Genomic DNA, 17412 nt, shown 5'->3' with positions numbered 1-17412 from the left:
CCTGTATTGTCTTAGTAAATGAGATGGATTCCTGCTCCCACCCCAGGCTCCTTAGTCATAGCCCAAGCTCTTAAAGCTGCAACAGAAGTGCTTGGAAAACAAAAAGGGCCAGTGGGAGGAGAACAACACGCCTCAGGCACTTCTACCTCTATCTGAAAACTCTCTAAGTGCAAAGCCAACTCTTCAATCTTCTCGATCAGAGAGAATTGTTGGGTTTCCCATTAAACTTTTTCAAAATAGTGTACACGAAAAGTATGAAGCAAAACAAACAAACAAATACCCTGGGAGCAAGGCAGGAGACCACCCAGTGGCAGTAGCTGCCATTTTGCTAATCTCCTTAAGCAACATTGCTAACCCCTCACAATCTGCCGTTTCCTCTACGTTAGAAGCAGAGTTACCCATTATGCCTAAGCCATGCTGGGCACAACCTGTAGGCTTTTATTTTTTCAGAACCTACTTTTACTATGGGTTCTTAAATGCTTTAACCTCCCTTCTAGCCCATCACCCACCAGAGGTAGTGGAAAAGAAAGGTTATTAGTATACAGGGGAAGAGGACCTGTTTAGAAATAGTCTTTGGATTTGCTCCAAAGACTGTGTTGTCAGGATACTGGGACCCACCCTAGTCCTAGTCACACACAAGGCTTCTTCGGTTGTATGGTAAGTTCAAATGCTACTAATGATATCAGTAGGCTTGACTGCAAGACTGAGTGTTAAGTGCAACTGGTGGTATGAATCAAACCTTGAGAAATAAAAAGGATCAGTTCCCTGGAGATTCAGGCAAGCTCTTCAGAGAAGGTGAGTCTAACCAGAAACACCCGGTGTCCTCCCTCTGCCCTTTCACCAGAAACACTCGGTGTCCTCCCTCTACCCTTTTCTATTTAATAAAAAAAGTCAGTATCCTAAGTAATTGCAATATTAATATTGCAACAATAATATATAGCAAACAACAATAATATCTAAGCAAGGCAAATTTCTAAGCAACACACAGATCCATATGGTCTGCCAGAAGCCTGGGCCTGGGTAACATTATTTAAACATAGCCTTGTTTGGCCCCTCCTGTTCACCTACCTAACCTTGGGTAACAATGAGCAAGTTTGGAAGTGAAAGAAGGGTGAATATAATAGCATGTGACACTCTTCCTGGGGAGACATGTACAGACCAAAGTAAATAAAATGTCTGATTTGAACCAATGAGTTTGTTGGAGTTGCATGTCGAGTATGAGGACAGGGTCACCAAAAGCTCGTCCCAGCATGGGTGATAATTCATGAAAGGCAGACCCTTAGAGCTCTCTGCACAAGTGACATGCAGCTCAAAGGCTGGAGGAGAGAAAAGCCTTGTGCATCTGGTAAGTTTCAGGAACATCCTGAGACTCCCGAATTGTTTGTTTCCTGAGTCTTAAGGAGCCTCCCTGCAGGGTGAAAGGTTTAAGCTCAGAGGAAACTGCTGTACAACAGATTGACAAGATCATTTTTTTGGTAAAGGGCGCTGAGGAATTCCTTCATGAGCTCTACAGCATGGAAATTAGAAAGGAACTTTTTTTTTTTTTTCCATGCAGCTATTGGCTGTTAATCAGGAAGTAGAAGTGACTGGGAATTTCCTGTAGTAGTTTACAGTGACTACACTGTAGTGGCCAAGTTTGTCAAGGGGCAATATTAAAAAGCTTCTTGATGTCTGGACTGTAACATCACTCTGCCAGCATGAGATGCAGCCCCCACCCACTCTGAACCACAGCATCTGTGGGCTGAACCTGAGAAAATACTCCAAGATTTCACTTCGAGGATGCAGCTTCCTTCTTAATTACAGCCGATTCTTCAGTCTCAGCTGATGAGTATTAGTTATCCCAGTAAGGCAACAGTTTCACTTTAGCAGTTCTTAATTCAAAATACTATGAAATTGCCCTTATAGAGGGTTGGATGGACTCTCAAACTTCCCTCTGGGATTTACCAGCCAGACATCCACCATTTGCATTGCTCTCAACTCTTATCTTCCATGCTCCCACAGAACAGCCCATTAAGCTCTGAACACTATGGCTTTGCCAGCTCAAAGTTCCAAAATCTTTTCATAAATCTCCCCAAAATATATGGTTAGAGTGTGCATGTATATTTATGTATATGTGTGTGTGCACACAAATAACAATCACTTTCTTATGCTTGCGCTCTCTCTCTCTCTCTCTCTCTTTCTCTCTCTCTCTCTCTCTCTCTCTCTCTCTCTCTCTCTCTCTCTCTCTCTCTCCCTCTCCCTCTCTCTCCCTCAACAGGTTTCTCTGTGTAGCATTGCCTGTCCTGGAACTCACTTTGTAGACTAGGCTAGCCTGGAATTTACAGAAAGAGATCCACCTGCTTCTGCCTCCCTAGTGCGGGGATTAAAGGTGTGCGCCACCACTGCCTGGCCTTGTTCTCACTCTTACTGAAGCTTCTCTCCAGGGGAAGCCTCCCCTTCCCTCTAAGGCCCCATCATACCCAAGCTGCATAGTTGTGCTGTTTTTGTCTAATGTTCCCATCCGCCTTGAGGCTCTTTTACTGTAATAAATGCCATTTCTGAAGGGAGTTATGTATCTGCCCCTGTTAGGAACTGATGGCTGCTGTTATCTTCTTGATATATTTAGCAATGGTCACTCATATTTGGCTCAAGAGAAAACTTTCTTATCTTTGAGATGAGACCTGGGTCTTGTAGAGACAGTTCCGTATTAATCAATTTACCACGTATCTTAGTTACTTTTCTGTTCTGATCGAGTACCACCACAAAAGCAATTTAAGGGAGGAAGAGTTTACGTTGGTTCACAGTTCCACAGAGCAGTTGTCACAGCAGAGGCGTCACAGTGGCAGCAGCCTGAGGGCAATGGTCATGTGACCATAGTCAGGGAGCAGAGAAACACGCCTTTCAGACACAACTTTTCCATTCTTTGTTCTCGGGAAGGATGTGACCTGTCCAAACTTACTTGAAGCTCCGGCAAAGCTCAAAATTTAGTTGGAATTATTTCTAGATGTGGTACCAGAACAGACAGAGTCCTAGAACCCGAGAGACTTGGCAAAGCCAGAAGGGAGGCAGCAGTCTCTAGTTCAAAATTTAAGGGGATCCCAAAGTACTCAGCAGTCAAGGAAAGTAATAATTAATGCATTACATTTGTGGAGTATTTGTTTAGCTGTTTTATTGGCTTCTTATATCTACCCCCCTTCCAACCCTTATCCCACCCTAATTCCTTTTAACCCCTCAAACTCTAAGTATGAAAGACAAAAGTTAGAGGGGGGAAAGGAGGTGTAGACCTCTGTAGGCCACTTCTTGCTGATTAAAGGTGACAAGTCCAATTTTTGTCATCAGGATATCCAATTTCTTCTCATCTTTTTGTCCATGACCACTTAACAGATCACAACGACGTAAACCAGCAGCAGCAGAAGGAGCAGCAGCTGCCACGGGCCCTCTTTACCCTCAGGACATCTTCACCCTCTCCAGAGTCCCCAGAGTTAAACGATCTGCAGCTGGCAAAAATCACACCCCTGCTAGTACATGAGGTATATCATAATCACCTGCTGTGAACGAGCCCCTAATCCCACCCCTGGGATTAAAACAAAGATATATTCACAAAACATAGCAGGGTTGGTTTGCTTTTTTTTTTTTTAAAAGAAGCCAAAACTCTCACAACAATTTATTTTTATTTTTAATTTTTAAAAATTTTACCCAAATCCTGACTAGTGTAGCAAGCAAGCACAATTCTCACAGAAGCCCACACCCAAACTACTCATGTGTGTTTCCTCTGATGCTTAAAATATGTATCATTTTCTCCTTTAATGAACACCAACTCTGCTTCATACTGATTCATCCTGAAATTCTTCTCTTCATTGAAGCCAAGAGAATGGCGGTGCACACCTATAAACCAAACACTTAGAGGTGGGATCCCTGGGCAATTTACAGACAGCTATACTATGGAGGGGTCTAAGGATAGGGAAGTCTCTCTATCAGTTACCTCTTGTAAAACTCCAGGGAAGAGTATCGTGAAACATGCCTTTTCCTTCGTGAGGGAGTGAATAGATCCATCTGAAGGTTCCTGTGGGTGATTGGCCACAGTTGACTGGTTTAAGATGACAGTCAACATGTTCAGTTCAGAGAGCTGAGATCCACAGTAGAAGGACTAAGCCTGAACAGCCCACACGGCTCCACCATGTTCTGGTCCAGAGGTCGAGAATGATTATAAGCTCCAGGATAGCACAGGCTATCTCATGAGAGTAGCACAGGCTATCTCATGAGAGTAGCTGAGATAGCCAAATGCTAGGAATATATTTAGTGGCAGAGAATTCACCTAGTATGTGCAATTTCCAGCATGGAAGAAAAATAAGTAAAGTACAGCCTATGGAAGCTACATACTCTTGTTAAAAACATATTTATTTAGGTATGAGTACTCTGTCTGCACACCAGAAGAGGGCATCAGATTCCTTTATAGATGTTGTGAGCCACCATGTGGTTGTTGGGAATTGAACTCAGGACTTCCAGAAGAGCAACCAGTACTCTTGAACACTGAGCCATCTCTTCAGCCCTGTTAATAACACGTTATCAGAGCCAGGACCACAATTAGAGTGAACCTGAGGTAGAAGGGAAAGGCAAGTGATATATGAGACATGGGACGGGAAAGGAACTCTCACACCCAGAAGTCTGGCTAAATCTTCTCTTCAGCCTGAAGCAAGAATTTCAGCACATTTGCTGTGAAGGTTGCTTAGAGATAAAATCCCTTATCTATATTATATATGAATAATGTTAAAATAGCAGTGAGCCAGTCTTAAGGCCTGATATATCTGACCATGCTAGAGCCTCACATTTTCTGGGAAACTTTGTTTAGAGTCGAGATAGCCTAACATCCTGCAGTCTGATGATCTAGAGTTTTACCATATCAATCAATGCTAGGGACATATCTGTCAGGTGCCACCCTGGATCTCGCTTAGATTTCTTAGGAACACTTTAAAGATAATGACTTCAAATTTTACCAAAATCCTGACTAATATACTAAGCAAGCACAACTCCCTCACAGAAGGCCACACCCAAACTCTCATGTATGTTTCTCTGATGCTTAAAATATGTATCATTTTCTCCTTTAATGAACCCCAACTCTGCTTCATACTGGTTCATCCTGAAATTCTTCTCTTCACTGAAGCCAAGAATTTCCTCAGGGCAGCTCCTGTGATGCTGGGGCCCTCTCCTGTGCCAACAGCCCTCCCCCAGCTAGGGCTGGGCCCTGTGTGGAGACCGGAAAAACTCCAGTGCTAGGTTGCAGCTTTGGGAGCCCAACTTGTGAAGGCATGGGATCTCACATGGTACCACATGAAGAAAGGGGTGTCTGTGAACATCTTCCCCCAGAGTGAGATACCGCATTGTCTCCACATAAACATTGGGAGGGGTAGAGCAAGCAACTGCACCGCCCCTTTTAGCTTTCCCTCCTCCATTTGTTTCCTGGAACATGACCATCCCATTGGCTAGATCCTCCTCTTAGAATCTCAACTCCTTCCTACAAGGGTCTTAAGTCTTCCATCAGACCAAGGCCTTCCCTACCCCCCAGCTGTCACCACATACACACTGGCACAGCCACCACCTTCAGGGCCAGCTCTTTGTCAGATCATTCTACCACATCATTTTGACAGTGATCCTAGCTGAGGACTCATGTAAGCTCTGACAGTTTGAATGATACATTTGTCATCCATCCACATGCTGACAGCCATGGACACCTTAGTTTAAGGATTTGACCTTTGTTCATACGTTTACTGACATCCTGGGACCTCTTTCTCAGAGAGGAGCTTCAGTAAAAGGATGAACCTGTGGGGCCAGAAAGCCATATGACCAGCAGAGCCAGTCCAGAGCAAAAGTGAGGTCATCTCGTCCAAAACCCAAAACTCCTGTCCTGAGACCAGCAGGGGCAGAAGTGTTTTCCTCCTTGCGCTGGGCCTGCGTGTCCCAGCTTGTTTAGGCCTTGGGACCCCCACCTCTGCCACCCTGAGGTAGTCATGTACCTGGTGGCCAGGTTACAGGTTAAACTTTCTCTCTCCTATACGGACATGTCCAGCAAGCCCTTGGAATTGCTCTTCACAAAAATGCAGCATTCCCAGCACCTCAGCCCTCACCAATGATGTACACTCACCCCAAAACTCCTACCCACTTCCCAAGGTTTACATAGGCCTTATTTGCCCCCAATAAAAGAGAGTTGTTTCACCAATAACTATCTCGAGAAGGCTGTTTCTCCCTGGCATTCACTGCCGACTAATGTTCTGACAAACCCACCTGGCCCAGATAAGCTTCATTCTTTTGAGTCTGGCCAGTGGGTAATGGTGTCGGACACTGCAAAGGCAGAGGGAGATCCAGGCTGGCAGAGCCTAGGAGGTTTCTGAAGGCAAACTGAGTCCTTTACCTTGGAGTTTCCTCAACATTGGCTAATTACTATTCCTACAGCCAAGCCAAACCAATTTTGTAAATGTCCTGGGTAATTCTGTTACACAGCTAGGGTAGAGGACGACTACATTAATCCCTAGAGCAGGCAGATGGGCCCCCGAGGGAGGGGTAAAGGCCTTCGAGAGGTTGGACACCTTACTCTTTATCCCAGAGTGCTGCTCAAATTGTAGCAGTTTCTTGCTATCCAGAGCCACAGAGCAGGAAGCTATGACCTACTAGAACAAACGTGCTTTGCAACCTGTGTAAAGTAATTGGAAGATGAAGAAAACAAACCCCACCCCACCCCACCCCATCCCACCGTATCTCTACCCTACCGCCAATAAAGGCTATGTAGAAAACAGACTGTAATCTAGAGGTAAGAAAAATAAAGCCTGGGCTAGGCGGGCGACAGGGTTTATAAGAAGGGATGGTTGTGGTGGCTCAGAAAGAACAGTGTGTGTGAAGAGCAGAAGGAAAATAGCAAGCTTTAACACTAATCAAACATGATGAGCTTACTAAGGAAATACTGGGTTGCATCAGAGTCAGAAGACAGTAACTATGTCTGAGCTGGGACAACAGAGCCGAAACCGAATGACTGATGCCTGCTTTTCTAAACCTGCTGTGTGTGCCTTCTTTTTCTGGAAAAGAGCATAGACAGCAAGTTCTGTTTGCTAAATATAAAACTGCCTTAACTAGAAACCTGCACATTTCAGCTTCTGCAAAACTTGCTTAGCTCAAGGGAAAAAAAAATCTCCCTTGGATGGGATAAAAAGATTGCCTTAGGATGGCCAATGGCCACGTGGATGAGATTATGGCAATGTCTAATTCTGCATAAACTATGAAACAGTTCTGATAGGGCTGGGCCTATTTAAACAATAGGAAGAGGCTACAGCTGTGTGCTAATTCAAGAGCTGGGTTGTGTCTGAGCCGGGAGAATTCCTTACTGAGAATTACAAATGGAGGCCCCAGCAAGATTTCCTCCATGCCAGCCTTTGAGCAGCTGCTCAACCCAGTCTTGGAAATGAGAGAGCTCCCCAAATGTATTTTTTGGAACTTCCTGTGAATGGCTCTCTGACTCCCTGAATGGCTGCTCTCCACCCTACACTCTTTCAGAGATAAAACTCACCAGGGAAACTGCAGGATAAGGTAAGCTGCTACCGGCAGAGAGAACTAAGCCAGAGGCACTGGCTTTGCAGCCTCAAAGCACACAGGCACTGATGCAACTCCACCAACTTAATTTTTTCCAAATTCTTCACCAACTGGGTCCAAGTAGTCAAATATACGAGTCTACGGGGCCATTCTCATTGAAACCACCACAACACCGTAGTTGAGTCTGGTGAACCAATGAATTGCACAGGAATATGGGTGAAGGGTTACTTAAATTATTACTACAAAAATTACTCAAAGACAGTTGCATCACCAAAGGCCACCCCAGCATGGGTGACAATTCACAAAAGCTGAAGCCCTGTAGCACTGTGCATAGCTACAGGCAGCACAGTAGGTTGCAGTGTTCTTTCCGGGTGGTTCAGTTAATCTGAATCTCCTCCAGGCAGCTGGTCTTCTCTGAGAGTGACTCTTAGCAGCCTTTACTGTTTACTGGGCTGGGGGTGGGGATAATGAAACTAATCTAATCTGTTTCAGGGACTTCCTGAAGCTACTTTGAATTCTCGACTTCCCGTTTTAAAGAGCTTCCTTGCAGCATTTCACCTCCCCTTAAAACATCCTGTTGGTTCACCTCCCAGAAAACATCCCGTCTTAAGAATTTTTCATTCCTTCAGATATGAAAGGTCTTAATTTCAGAAGAAACTGCTACAGTCAGGCACCTCCCAAACCCAGTGTCCCTTCCCACCTGAGGGACCTTATAAATCCTGTCCAGAACAAGATGGTTCTGGTCCATATGGATGTTGATCCCACATTTACCACAGTAGAATTCCATCTGATCTGTGGCACCACGCAGGGGGTCCTATGGTTTGCAGAAGACTAGAGATGTAGACTATGCTAGGCCCCTTTGCTGCATGCACACTGTCTTTGTTTCTGCCCTACCAAGCCCGAATACTCTTACTGTTTCTGTAACAATCTGCTATCATCATTTTCTGAGTTCCTTTACATGTCTGTTTTGTATGTTTTCTATGTTTAATGTTCTCCTGTTACAGGTACTTAGGAGTTTAAAAAGAGAGCAAAGGGGACATTTAAAGGAAAAATACTTGAGCGCCCTCTCATTGTCTGTGGGGTTTTGTTTATGTTCTTTCTAAACATCAAGCAACCTCTCAGGTGTCTGCTCTCAGCAAAGCATCACTGCCTTCTCGAGAACAAGACAGCGGCCAGAAAAAATCACAGGCTACAACTGAGTTACAAAGAAACCAGAAATTGCCACTTCAGATACCTCTGTCAGCTTGATCCTGCTTGATCCTGAGTGCAAACTGCCATGCACCTATGATCTTATTGATTTACAGATATCATATCTGTAAATTACAGATATACAGAACATTTAAAAATCAAATGTTCTATTTCTTACAGTTTTCTCAAAGAATGATGCTGTCTGTGTCTTGTGAGTCTCCATCAGATCTGGCATAGAAAACACATTTGGATGACTCTCCACAGAATAAAAGCAGGGCAGATGTTTTAGGTCCACATAATTGTCACTGGCCTCAACAATGAGTTTGTTATCCAATATAAAGCACTGGGTTCAGTTTTATTTTTTAAATGCCTTTGGGCATGGATAACATTGGTAAATTTCCATATGCTCTTTAAGATTGCTGAAAAGTTGGCCGTGGAGGTTAGGTTTGACCTGTCCACTTTAGACCCAAACAGTGTTGGCTCGAGTTTCTTCACAGGTGATATTCATTTATTAGATTGTCCTATATATGTAATTTGGATTCAGTTTTTTTTTTAATGACAAGGATGTTATATAGTATAACTAAGATAATCAACTGACATCTTATATCGTCACTTGTTCCTGTGTAAAATGATCATGGCTGGGCTTGTTAAATCTTAGTATTCCTTCACGGAAGGATAAGATGGACAGGGTCATTGAACCTCCATCTGAGAGTCCAGTCACACTGCTCAGTCAGGTATATGAGTTGGGACCTAACTGCACACAAGCTCGAGGTATTTAGGGACAAACTAGGGTATATAGTTTAGGAAAGACTGACAAAGGGGGGGATTTCCATCTATGCAGCTATAGGGGGGCTGGCATACATACGAGATGAAGAGTCTAATAGAAATAGATAGTTCTTAAGCCACCCTCTTAGGAAATCTGAGAACCCATGGTAAGTTTATTCGTTAACTACATCTCATTGTATAAAAACTGGCTTTTCAGAAAAGGACTTAATATATCAAAGTTAAGGTGGCTGGATGTTTCCAGAACTGAGACAGAAAATAAGAGATAATACTTCACATTACTTTTAATGAGGAAAAGAAATATATGACATGTCATCTAAACATACAAGATGGCTATTCTTGGTTGTCAACTTGACTACATCTGGAATGAACTAAAAACCCAAGTGGCTAGGTACACCAGTGAGGGACTTTTCTTAATTAAATTTTAAATTAAATTGGGAAGATCCACCCTAAATCTGAGCCACATCTTCTAGTAGCAGCTTATATAAAGGACATTTTTATTCTTTGTCTGGTTGCCCTGGCTCTCACTGTCAAGTTCATTCCCACACTGGCATTAGAGCCTACGTCTTTAGGATCCCTGAATATACCGAAGACCAGCTGAGACATCCAGCCAGCCCTTGTGGGCTGAACAACTTACTGGATTCTTGGGCTTTGTGTCTGGAGACAGTCGTTACTGGGATAGTTGCTGAAGGGACTCTAGCCACCCCGAGCACAGCAAGCATGCCTCTGGCAGGCCTTCCCCTTCTCTCCCATTCCCTCTGCCTTGCTAAAAGCTGATAGATTACATTTCTAAAGCTATACCCCATGATCTATTCCCTTATTTGAATTCTTCCTCCTCCTGAGGCTGGCTACCAAGATCCAGCTATCAAAGTATTGAAGTCCAGCAATCAAAAGCCCACTTTGGCTCACCTAATTAACATACCCAATCAAAATTAAGCACCTCATCCTAACACGGGGTTTCCCCCTTGTACCTTTATAAACCACCATTTTCCTATGGGCCACACCTGTCTCTTCCCTATCCAGAGACAGTCCTTTGTCCTCCAGGACAAATATCCCTCCTCCCTCTCCCTCATTCCCTTCCCTTTCTCCCTAGACCTCTATCTCCAGTGTTTGCCCTTTGTTCCTCTTGGGCAAACAAATCTCCTTTGTGCTGGAAACTTCGTCTTGGGGTACTTTTCCTTTTATTTGGACCATAACCTGTAAGCCACTCTAACATATATTCATTCTATCAGTTGTTTTTGTAGAGAATCCTAATACAATCTCTAAAGATGTTTAGCTCTAAGTTCTTTTTCATGATAGTTCACAGGTATAAAAATTGTTCCTCAATCAAAATAAATCTTTAAAGCTCTTGTTGAGAATTGAAAAAGAAAGAGAGGGTAAAAGGATATAAAATTGCAGGCAGAAGTTTACTTAAAAGTTACAACAAATAAAAAGTTGAAATGTTGCAAAGGATATAGTTATAAGGTTATATCTTTAATAAAAATAATTTAAATGTTTTAGATAAAAGTGAATCATATATACAATATATTATTATACTACAATATGATATAGTACATATATTACACTATACAATGCATATGATAATATACAATATATATGACTATATATACAATCTATAAGTTTCATTCTAAAAGTAAAACTATAATGATGTGGAAACTTATGGGTTTTTGGAAAGTCAGTTATGTCGGATGGTGGTTTGCTGGAGCAAACACATGAAGGAGTGTTTTCCTGAAGTGGACACAGGTGAAAGGATGTTTTGCTAAAGCAAGCACATGAAAGGACAGGTGATGAAGGATTCTTCACTAATGACACACATGTATTGGTTCATCTTACACTGTGTTGTTGAGCTCCATCTGTTGTGACCCCATAGAGAGAAATGCACCAAAAAAACTTCTGGTGGTGTTCTGGCAGCTTCTTGCCGCCTCCACGGACTTGGGCTGATTGGCAGAGTGATGTCAGCTGATACAGATTCACATGGAGTTTTGCTAAGACAGACTCACTTGCTGAGGCAAGACACGTGGTGAAGCAAGACCCATGGAGGACACATGATGTTTGGAGGGAGTATTAATGGGACTCAACGAACTGTGAGAGAGGCTTGCTTACATAGCTATCTTTGCAAAACTTCTTGGTCTCATGTCTCCCCTGATCTTTGGTTCATTGAGAGAAGCACAGTCAAGAACTTATCCTGATGTTCTTGGTGATCCTGGTTGCTCCTGCTGACTTGTGCCAATTTGGCTGAGGCCTGGCTGTCTCTGCTAGGTCATGCCACTACAGCTGATTCGTGTTTGCTATACTGACACTACTGAACTGGAATGCTGGTATATTCATGAAGTATTTGCAAGTGGATCGAGCTGCCACTGCTGAATCCTGTAAACTGAACTGCTGATTTCCTGACAATGCAGATGAGATTTGCTCCAAAGAACAATTTCCAAACAAGTCCACTTCCCCATATGCTATTAATCTTTCCTTTCCACTACCTCTGATGGGTGGTGGGCTAGAAGGAAGGTTAAAGCATTTAAGAACCCATATTAAAAGTAGGCTTTGAAAAAAACTAAGACAACAATATAATAATGGGCGAAGCAATGCAAAATTAAAGCCAAGTTACAGAAGGTCTGAAAAAGTAATATAAAGTTTATGAGGAACGGGACTTAGTGATATATTTACTGATAAGAGTTTATTAATGTTCCCGAGGCTATAACAATCTAGTCATGATAGTAAAGATTTAAAGTGTTTGTCTAATCACTTATATCTTTGCTCGTTTTGTTAAGCCTTGCTATCTGGGAAAACTGGGTCCCAGCAATAGAGATAGTAATGATTCATTGCACACAGTTTCATCCTATGAATGTCTCCTTAAGAAATCAGTCTGGCCTGCTCTCCTGAATTATGAAGAGAATGAACTTGCTTGAGATGAAAATAATGTCAGATGCTAACATTCCAGGAAATCTCACTTTAGAAAGGAGGATTCCAAAATAAAAGAAAATGCTCATTTGGGGAGAAATAAATGCTAAGAAGGAATAAAGTCACCTTTCAGTTTGATAATATAAAAAAAATTAAAATAACTTCCAACGTTGTTTCTGAAATGATTTTTATGATGGAAACTAACAACATAAAATTTATATAATTAAAGAAAAACACATACTTAATGTATGATCTAGTAAACTGTTTCATACAGGCACACTATAAAAGAATTGTTAAAATGAGGTTCCAAGTTACTCTGTAGCTTATACTTATGGTTTAAAGTTTATTTGGGTACTAATAAACAGAGGTTCAATTCAAAATTTGTTACTTACTAAGGCTCAAAATCTTGACAAGGATAAATTACCCCAATTTATAAAATAGTAATCTCATGGGAGCATCTAGCTTATTATTAACTCTTAAAACAAAGATAATTAAAGTATGGATTAATGATCAATCACCTCACAAGTGATTAAATGCTTTTAATATACCTAGAACCGTGTTTGTAGTCATTCTAAATATAAATGCAATTTGTTTACAGAGAAAAGATAGGAGGCAGAGCCAATTTGAATCTCCCATTAAACAGTCTTCAGTAACTGTCAAGGTAAATGCCAGGGTGAAGCCCAAAGCTGGCACGGCAGAGCAAGTCTGAGAGTAAACGTGAAGCTTGCCAATATGAAATAATATTTAAAATCGAATATTTTAGCAATGAAGTTATAAAAATAAAACCCGTTTTGGAGAATTGGATACTTGAATAAAGTGGGTTAAATTTACAACATGTGTGCTGTGTAAGAGTAATTGACTGGTACACTTTCACGGCAGGCCGTCCCCAAGTTCAAGTAGTAGCCTTTCCTTTGCATGGGACAGACTCCATCAGAGTTAGGTTGTGTTCTAGCCTTAATGAGAGACACGGAAGCACAGGGAAACAAGACTTGCCAGAGTGTATTGCTCCTGTCCTCCTATCTGTAGGGAAGATGCTGGACCAGAGAAACTGCCTCCTATCTGTAGGGAAGATGCTGGACCAGAGAAACTGCCTCCTATCTGTAGGGAAGATGCTGGACCAGAGAAACTGCCTCCTATCTGGAGGGAAGATGAATTACTCCTCATGCCTCACATGATGGGGGGATGGATTCTCTTGCATAGTGGAGGATCTTGGCGTCTCTACCTACATCCTAAAGATCTCAAGCAATGAAGCATCAAACAGAAGTTTGTTTTTTGAACTGTCACACGATGACACTGTAAACTGAGGAATGTGGTACCTACCGCCCAGCTTGTATGGAACCTGTGTGTAGTTCAATTGCTGTACTCTCCAATATGCATTCAGTTCCCCTCCCCTTAGCAAAGGTTATCCCCAGGCTGAGAGCCCGATACCTGATATTATAAGGAGTCCCCAGGGCAGTTCCAAATAAGTATAACATAGATGCTCTGCATAGGACCAGCCAGCACAACAGGATGACCTCTGGACACTCATTTAAGCCCTAAGTCACGGGTGTCATGTGGACCCATCATGCCTGGGTAAAGACAGCAACCCCAACTGAGGAAGGAAAGACTGGGACTGCAAAAGCCCACTCAGACCAGCTTCTCCAGGTCACCATCCAGAGATGAGGGCAGCCCTGCTCCCACCTCACCCAGAAGCTAGTTGGCTAACACATGGCAGACTTTGGAGAACTATACAGCCCTGCTCTTTTTGCAAACCTGGAAGCTGATGGGTCTCTGCACGGTAGGATCTTGAGGAGTTCAACAGGGAACAGTTGGAGATGGTAATCACGGTGCCTTCTTCTTCCCTTTGGACTCACAGTATTGTTGACTTTAATCTTTTCTATAGGCCTAGTCACCATAGCTCCAAGGTGTGAAGCCCGGCTCAAAGAATTACATTAGCCTTGCTGTATCTGTGGATGACAAGACATTCTGTGGAGGCCCGGCACACGCCTTTAATCCCAGCACTTAGGAGGCAGAGGCAGGTGGATTTCTGGGTTTGAGGCCATCCTGGTCTACAGAGTGAGTTCCAGGACAGCTAGGGCTACATAGAGAAACCCTGTGTCGAAAAGCCAAAACAAAACAAAACAAAACAAAAAAACAACAAAACAAACAAAAACAAAACAAAACAAAACAAAACATTCTGTGGAAATTATTTACTTTCATTAATGATTTATGCCTGGCTACACATCCAAATAACAGCCTGTCATTGAAGATGAATGTTCTCTAAAAATGACATGGGACAGTGTGTGTATGTGTGTGTGTGTGTGCCACATCTGCCTTTTCTTCTGAGTCTGATTTTCCCACTAACGTGATGACTTTTACAAAAACCTACAACACTTCTGCTAACAATACTATGTAGTGCCCCAAGGTACAAGCATAAGGAAGATTGACATGGTTCATCCCTCCATGCCCTGCATCACTACCACTTGGCAAATGTCTAACAAGAGGCTTGGATGCTGCACAACGGGGCTTAGAAATTGGTGAATGTAGTGACACTTTTAAGAATTCTGGAATTTGGGGCTGGTGAGATGGCTCAGTGGGTAAGAGCACCCGACTGCTCTTCTGAAGGTCCGAAGTTCAAATCCCAGCAACCACATGGTGGCTCACAACCACCCATAAAGAGACCTGATGCCCTCTTCTGGTGCTGTCTGAAGACAGCTACAGTGTACTTACATATAATAAATAAATAAATCTAAAAAAAAAAAAAAGAAAGAATTCTGGAATTTGACACAGGTCCCACCAGGAAAGAGCTGTTCTCCCAGGAGTGCAGACACACGATTACAGTCCCACAGGAGGGTCAAGTTCCAGCCAGAGACAGCAAGGCCAACTAACACCAGAGATAACCAGATGGTGAAAGGCAAGTGCAAATGCCTTAACAACAGAAAGCAACGCTACTTGGCATCATCAGAACACAGTTCTCCCACCACAGCAAGCCCTGGATACCCCAACACTGGAAAAGCAAGATTTGGATTTAAAAATCACATCTCATGATGCTGATAGAGGATTTTAAGGAGGACATAAATAACTCCTTTAAAGAGATATAGAAGAACACAGGTAAACAGGTAGAAACCCTTAGAGAGGAAACACAAAAATCCCTTAAATAGTTACAGGAAAATACAACCAAACAGGTGAAGGAATTGAACAAAACCATCCAGGATCTAAAAATGGAAGTAGAAACAATAAAGAAATCACAAAGGGAGACAATTCTGGAGATAGAAAACCTAGGAAAGATATCAGGAATAATAGTTGCAAGCATCACCAACAGAATACAAGAAATAGAAGAGAGAATCTCAGGTGCAGAAGATACCATAGAAACCATTGACACAACAGTCAAAGAAAATGCAAAATGCAAAAAGGTCCTAACCCAAAACATCCAGGAAATCCAGAACAAAATGAGAAGACCAAACCTAAGGATAATAGGTATAGTAGAGAGCGAAGATTCCCAACTTAAAGGGCCAGTAAATATCTTCAACAAAATTATAGAAGAAAACTTCCCTAACCTAAAGAAAGAGATGTCCATGAACATACAAGAAACCTACAGAACACCAAATAGATTGGATCAGAAAAGAAACTCCTCCCATCACATAATAACCAAAACACCGAGTGCACAAAACAAAGAATATTAAAAGCAGTAAGGAAAAAAGGTCTAGTAACATATAAAGGCAGGCCTATCAGAATTATACCAGACTTCTTGGCAGAGACTGTAAAAGCCGGAAGATCCTGGGCAGACATCATATAGACCCTAAGAGAATACAAATGCCAGCCCAGGCTACTATACCCAACAAAACTCTCAATTACCATAGATGGAGAAACCAAGACAAAACCAAATTTATACAATATCTTTCCACAATCCAGCCTTTCAAAGGATAATAAAATGGAAAACTCCAACACAAAAAGGGAAACTACACCTTAGAAAAAGCAAGAAAATAAATTTTTAACAAAACAAAAAGAAGATGGCTACATAAACATAATTCCACCTCTAACAACAAAAGTAACAGGAAGAAACAATCACTTTTACGTAATATCTCTTAATATCAATGAACTCAATTCCCCAATAAAAAGACATAGACTAACAGAATGGATACATAAACAAGACTCAACATTTTGCTACATACAGGAAACCCACCTCAGTGACAAAGGCAGACACGACCTCAGAGTAAAAGGCTGGAAAACAATTCTCCAAGCAAATGGTCCTAAGAAACAAGCTGGAGTAGCCATTCTAATATTGAACAAAATCGACTTTCAACCTAAAGTTATCAAAAAAGATAAGGATACTTTATTCTCATTAGAGGTAAAATTTACCAAGATGAACTCTCAATTCTGAACATTTATGCTCCAAATGCAAGGGCACCCACATTCATTAAAGAAACTTTACTAAAGCTCAAAGCACACATTGCACCTCACACAATAATAGTGGGAGACTTCAACACCCCACTCTCATCAATGGACAGATCATGGAAACAGAAACTAAACAGAGACACAGTGAAACTAACAGAAGTTATGAAGCAAATGGATTTAACAGATCTCTATAGAACATTTTATTCTAAAACAAAAGAATATACTTTCTTCCTCTAAGCACCTCACAGTACCTCCTCCAAAATTGACCATATAATTGGCCACAAAACAGGCCTCAACAGATACAGAAGATTGAAATAATCCCATGCATCCTATCAGGTCACCATGGACTAATGTTGGTCTTCAATAACAGCATAAAGAATAGAAAACCCACATACATGTGGAAGCTGAACAACACTCTACTCAATGATAACTTGGTCAAGGAAGAAATTAAGGACTTTTTAGAGTTTAAAGAAAATGAAGCTACAACATACCCAAACTTATGGGACACAATGAAAGCAGTGCTAAGAGGAAAACTCATAACTCTTGAGTGCCTCCAAAAAGAAACTGGAGAAAGCTTACACTAGCAGCTTGACAGCACAGCTGAAAGCTTTAGAA

This window comes from Mus musculus, chromosome 7, assembly GCF_000001635.26.
Source record: "Mus musculus strain C57BL/6J chromosome 7, GRCm38.p6 C57BL/6J".
Lineage (NCBI taxonomy): Eukaryota > Metazoa > Chordata > Mammalia > Rodentia > Muridae > Mus > Mus musculus.
The sequence above is the reverse complement of the archived record's forward strand: the minus strand, read 5'-3'. Positions refer to the sequence as shown.